Source organism: Garra rufa, chromosome 1 (assembly GCF_049309525.1).
Source record: "Garra rufa chromosome 1, GarRuf1.0, whole genome shotgun sequence".
NCBI lineage: Eukaryota > Metazoa > Chordata > Actinopteri > Cypriniformes > Cyprinidae > Garra > Garra rufa.
Genome location: NC_133361.1, coordinates 58,322,659 through 58,329,133, shown reverse-complemented (window position 1 = coordinate 58,329,133; position 6,475 = coordinate 58,322,659).

Below are 6,475 nucleotides of genomic sequence, written 5' to 3'. Positions count from 1 at the left end.
CTAACAGAGTGCCAACAAAAAATGTTTAGTAAAATTGTATACAGCATTGTCAACCACACATCACTGCATTATATAAAATCAAGCCTGCAGGATTATAAAATAGTGCAGTACGATTGTGTAACCAAAGGTAGACATACATCAGTTGAAGTAACAAGGAATATCTACGCAGTTATACCAGGATACATTCCATGAATTAGTTTGAGGTGCCTGAACAAAAACAAAGCTGAACCAAAGGATACAACTTAACATTTTGGTCAAATAAGACGATTACTGCATGTTCAGCAGCCTGAAATAAAATACATTGTTTTTTGAGGAAAACATTCCAGCATTTCTCTCCATGTAGTGGACTTCTTGTCCGCGGTTTTGAACTTCAAAATTGCAGTTTCAATGCAACTTCAAATGGCTCTAAACCACCCCAGCGGAGGAAGAAGGGTCTTATCTAGCAATTCATAAATTAATATGTGTACACGTTTTAACCTCAAATGCTCATCCTGTCTAGCTCTGCATTGAGCATATGTACTGAGTGCACTCCGGTTCAAGACAGTTAGAATAACTCCCATCTCATTTTCTCCTCCAACTTCAAAATTGTCCTACATCACTGCAGAAGTACCGACCCAGTGTTTACAAAGTGAATGTGCAAAGAAGATCAAACTCCCTTTGCAAAAAAAAAAAAAGGGTACAGCAATAAGACAATAAGATGGGAGTTTTTCAACATACCCTAAATGTATTGAACCAGTGAGCACAGAGTACACATGCACATCGCAGAGCTAGACAAGACCAGCATTAAAGGTTAAAAAGTCTATAAATATCAATTTATTTATGAAAATGACAGATCGTTTGGCTAGATTTATGCCCTTCTTCCTCAGTTTAGAGCCCTTTGAAGCTGCACTGAAACTGAATTTTTAATCTTCAATCAGTGTTGTTTTCGTCAACGATGACGATGACGAAATCATTTCGTTGACGCCACTTTTTTTCATGACGATAACGAGACGATGACGAGATAAAGATGGCTCGTTGATGACTAAAACATGACGAGACGTGTGTGAGTTTTCGTTGACGAGACGAGAATAGACTAAAATGTTAGTGGGTGGTCCGTCAGACGTTTAAAATGCATGACATTTCTGCTTATTGTGCATGCCAATCAAAACCTAAAACGTATCTGCCGCTATGGCAAGCCGTTGTAGCATTAAATACTCTGCCATACTAGTATGGCAAGCCGTTTTAGCATTCCATCCTTGTTTGTCTTTTATGTTTTAAAACATTCCGTCATTATTGTAATTATTGGTGAAAATAGTCGATCCGGAAGCTCACATTGTGTTGAACTATAGATCTGCTATTTTCAGAACTTACAAGTGACACTACCCAACAGCAAAATACTTACTGACCTACATTAATTTGTTAAAAGACTACTTTTTCCACTTTTTTTGACTAAAACTAGACTAAAACCTTTTTTGACTTTTCGTCGACTAAAATTGGACTAAAACTATCACATATAGAAGTGACTAAAATTTGACTAAAACTAATAAGCATTTTAGTCCAAAAGACTAAGACTAATACTAAATCTAAGATGGTTGTCAAAAACAACACTGTCTTCAATCTGTTAAGGACCATAGAAGTCCACTATAAGAAAAATCCTGGAATGCTTTCCTCAAAAAATATAAATTATTTATGACTGATGAAAGAAAGACATGAATATCTTGGATGACAAGAGGCTAAATTATCTGTACATTTTTGTCGCCGTCTCATTCTGGAAACAGAAATAAATAACAGTAGTTATTTTCTATATTTTCTCTAAGTTGCCGCTGTATATTGTGTATCATAATATCTTAAAATTAAACTATTAGTGGGGTAGTTGATATAGTTTTGTAGATGCCCAAAGCTAAGGGGACTTTATCCAGAGGTCTCGCGAGAGGACAATTTGAATTGTCTCTGCAAGACACTCTGGCATCGAGCAATGATGCAGGTTACTGCAATACGTAAGCAATTGTGGGAACCAATCAAATCGGTGTATCTGATGTAGGCGGGCCAGAGGCGAGCTAAGCTGATGATGACAGCACTGCGACGTTCGAATCATATAGTAAACTTTGAAAGATCGCTGTCGCTACAGAGGAACAAGTTGTTTGAAACGGCTTTGGCCGCTACAATGAACGAGTTAGACTTGGCTTTCCATATAAAAGAGGAACAGAAAACCGAAAACTCGAATCGTTCCGTTGCAAGAAGGACGTTTTTGCTGTTTTGCCGACTGGATACGGCAAGAGTTTAATCTATCAGTTCACGAGTTCACGCTTACATATAATTAGCCGGAGAATAGTAGTGCATGTTTGGCGTGCTGTCCGGTGAAGGGCTCCGAGCTCGGGAGTGGCCCGAACCCAGAGTACGTTACCCCCCAATAGGAGTAGCGAGAACTCGGAGTGATGAGATGGGGTGGTGGAGGTTTACTGATAAACCATCGAGTGAATTGAGGTGAGTCAGCTGTATTTAAACCTATGGCGCTGATTGACTTGAGTGGGCTCCTCTTGTGATGTTTACGCTAAGCATCTGACGCGCTTCTCCCGAACTTTGTTAATGAAACATCATTTAGCTCTGCTGGTAGCTAAGTGTGTATTGTTGTGATTGGTCGTGGCGTTATCCAATTGCGTGCAGTTAGAGTTTCAAATGCATGCTTGGTGCCGCCCCTCGAGTTAGGCAGTTTTCATTGCTCGATCCCAGACCCTTAATCTTAATAGATTAGGGTCTGGATTTTTCCAGGCTACTTCTTCCCTCCATTTTGCACTTCTATCAACATCGTTATCAAAGAAAAAACATGTAATATAAGATAACCGCTAATGTCAGTGTGATTGAGAATGCAAGATGGTTAAACTGAAAACCACAAACTCTCATGGGTCACGAGTCACGACTAAAACATATTTAAGGTTAGCCGTTACGACTCAAAACATGCAGGCATAACTTTACACTTTAATGGCTAAACTAGTATCGTTTATAGCTAGGGTGGACGCAGTTTTACTGACATTGCTGGATATTACCTCGTCTCGTCGGCATTAGTTTATGGGAGCTGAACAGAATGTTTCTTGAGCGAGTCACCATTTGAATTTGACGGCAAAACACTCATTTTCAGAAATGCGATGAACAGAAAGACGGAAGCTAATGTTAGCCTGATCACGTCTAAAAAAAGCCCGCACAAGAGACTATTCAACACTAAGTTCGCCACGGTCATTGGCGTTAGTACACAGTACTGTATATAACGTAACAGCTAAAGCGTGTGTCTGTCCGAAAATAAGTAACATTTTGAAATTAGTATTTTTACCTACCTCAAGTACAGAAGTTCATTAGTCCTTCTTGCTGCCGAACCAGGGTCGTGTCATGGCACGCTCCTGATGTAACGTTAGTGTTAAAACGTGCTCCTGAACACCATGAATGAACTCCGAAAAACAACACAGCCAGGGAGTATCCCATAACACCAACTGTAGTCAGAGTTAAACAACTCCAAAAATCTAACTCTTTCACACTTTTTTGCCTAACTCCCGATTTTTGAACTCCAGAAATTTGCTGTGTGGTAGTTTATTCCAAGACCCAGCTGATAAATGCTAAAAATACTGCTAAAAAGGAAGATGACAAAACATGCTTACTATAATAAACAGAACATGACTGTTTGTTGTTGTGGATTCCAATATAGTTATCTTTATATTGATCATGGAAATCATCTATTTAAATTGTGGTCAAGCGAGCAAAGAATCCTTTATGTATATAATATACGTGACTGTGATTGGTTGCAATGCTCAGCCCTGCCACTTTTTATGCCATGGGAGTAGATAAAAATATAACGGCAGTAGTAAAATGTAGTTTACTAAAGTTTTTAGAAGTACTTTTAATACTTATTTCATATGCAAAGATGTTAGTCAGTCTTAGTTTGAATAAATAGGTTTTCAAAGAAAATCAAAATGGCAGGCAGAAAATTTGCCTGATTATAGCATAATTAGTATCAATGTTCTCCGCAAGATCCAAGAAATCTTATCAAGACTAGTCTCTTGATAGACAAAATCAATTTTTAATTATAATTGTTGACCACAAGGTGGTGATGTCCCAAATCTTTTTGAGTACCTTTAGAGCAGGGATAGGCAATGTCGGTCCTGGTGTGCCGATGTCCTGCAGAGTTAACTCCAACCCTGAAAAAACTCACCTGCCTGTAGCCCTAGTAAGTCTGAAGACCTTGCTTTAGCATAGTGGCAATGACACATATTGAGTTTCTTAACATTATACAATGTGTTTGTTAAATATAGCATTTTATGCCAAAATTCTAAATGGCTGACATGGGTAAATTGGGTCTCATTCGACTTAATCGGTATGCTGTACTAAATCTTGTAATTTGTAATCTTGTATGAAGTTATAAGCAAAAACAGTTTTTTATATCTCCTGTACAGGTAACCTGCCATAGGATTAAAAAAAAGATGACTAACGATTACAGGTACTTACAGTACACACTTTTGGTGCTTGCCCTCTAATAAAAATTAGGATGTTTTCTTATTGAATTGTACCCAAATAGTAGACAATGTTTTTATTCTTGGAAATACAATTTGAAAAAACACGGGACCGTCTTATATTCAGGGTGACATGTCAATAATACAGTGACAACAATATGTGGTGCCAAATACACGTAAAACGAGTGTGCTCTGAAATACGTAATGTAATGTTAGCTGTAATGTTAGAAGATCGTGAGTGAAAAAAAAAGAAAAAAAAAAAAGGCTTACAGCAGCATAAGAGTAACTGTCATGTGTGCCTGATGGGACCAAACTTCCTCTGTGAGTGATTTTAAAATATAGGACGATTTCACTTATACTGTTAATGAAATTTTGGTAGGCTACTAGGAGATAGAAAGCCTAATTGTTATATAATTAAAGGGATGGTTCACCCCAAAATGAAAATTTGCTGTTTATCTGCTTACCCCCAGGGCATCCAAGATGTAGGTGACTTTGTTTCTTCAGTAGAACACAAACAAAGATTTTTAACTCAAACCGTTGCAGTCCGCTGCTGAAAAAAAAAAACAGCTAAAACTAGCCTAGGCTGGTTGGCTGGTCTTAGCTGGTTTAAGCTGGTAGTAGCTGGTTTTAGCTGGTCTCCCAGCCTGGCCAGGCTGGTTTTAGAAGGTGGTTTCCCAGCCTGACCAGCCTGGCCAGGCTGGGAAAGTGGCCAAAACCCCTCTAAAACCAGCCTGCTGACCAGCTATGACCAGCTAAAATCAGGCTGGTTGACCAGCTAAAACCAGGCAACCAGCCTAGGCTGGTTTTAGCTGTTTTTTTCACCAGGGTCTGTCAGTCATATAATAGCATTCAATGGTTACCAAATCTTTTAGAGTAAAAAAAACAGCCACAAAACCCAGTCAAACCCTGCGGCTTGTGACGATACATTGAGGTCTTAAGACACATAATGATCGGTCTGTGCAAGAAACTGAACAGTATTTATATCATTTCATGGGTTCACCCTTACATCTAATCTGCTTGAACAAGTAAAAAGCATATTTTGGTGTGCTGTCCTGGGTCCCGGGAATATAGACCGAACCCAGAGAACTCAAATACAAATACTGTTCAGTTTTTTGCACAGACCGATCGTAATGTGTCTCAAGACCTCAATGTATCATCACAAGCCTTTTTACTCTTAAAGATTTGATTGCCATTATTTGACTGACAGACTGACAAACAGTTTGAGTTAAAAAATCTTTGTTTGTGTTCTACTGAAGAAACAAAGTTACCTACATCTCGGATGCCTTGGGGGTAAGCAGATAAACATCAAATTTTCATTTTTGTGATATTGCTTAATTATTTAAACATCACTTTACAGTTTTAATTACATATTAAAAAATCTAATTTCGTTCACTCAGCAGCAATACTTTTAATGTCCATAAGTAGCTATTACTGCAAGTACAGATCCAAAATGTCTGTAACAGTTTGTCAAAAATACTTTTAAACAACATTTAAGATGAAAAATGTATTAATTATTTATCAATAAATGTATTTATTTATCAAATTAAATTAAATAATCATGGTCTGATATTGTTTCTTTTCATATATTTTTCTTTCTTTCTTTCTTTCTTTCTTTCTTTCTTTCTTTCTTTCTTTCTTTCTTTCTTTCTTTCTTTCTTTTTCATTAGTTTATGGATCATTTACCAAACAACTAAATACATAATAAACTGCCTCCTGGTTATAAAACATCATAACAACTGTATGTGATAAACTATATGACTATATGATTCTGTCTTAAATTGGGTATGTACAACCACTAAATTTAACTTGTTTCTTTAACTCTATCATTAATGCTGTTGAACTGTATTTTTGCTCCGTTATTTGTTCCGGTCAAATGCACACACCAATGATCTATATGCACAGAAACACACCCATCAATCCCTTCAGCTCTTGTAGGATGTCTGTATGTGATTACCTCATAAAGCAAAGCTTCCTTTATGGCCTCCTACAGGTGTTTGCTC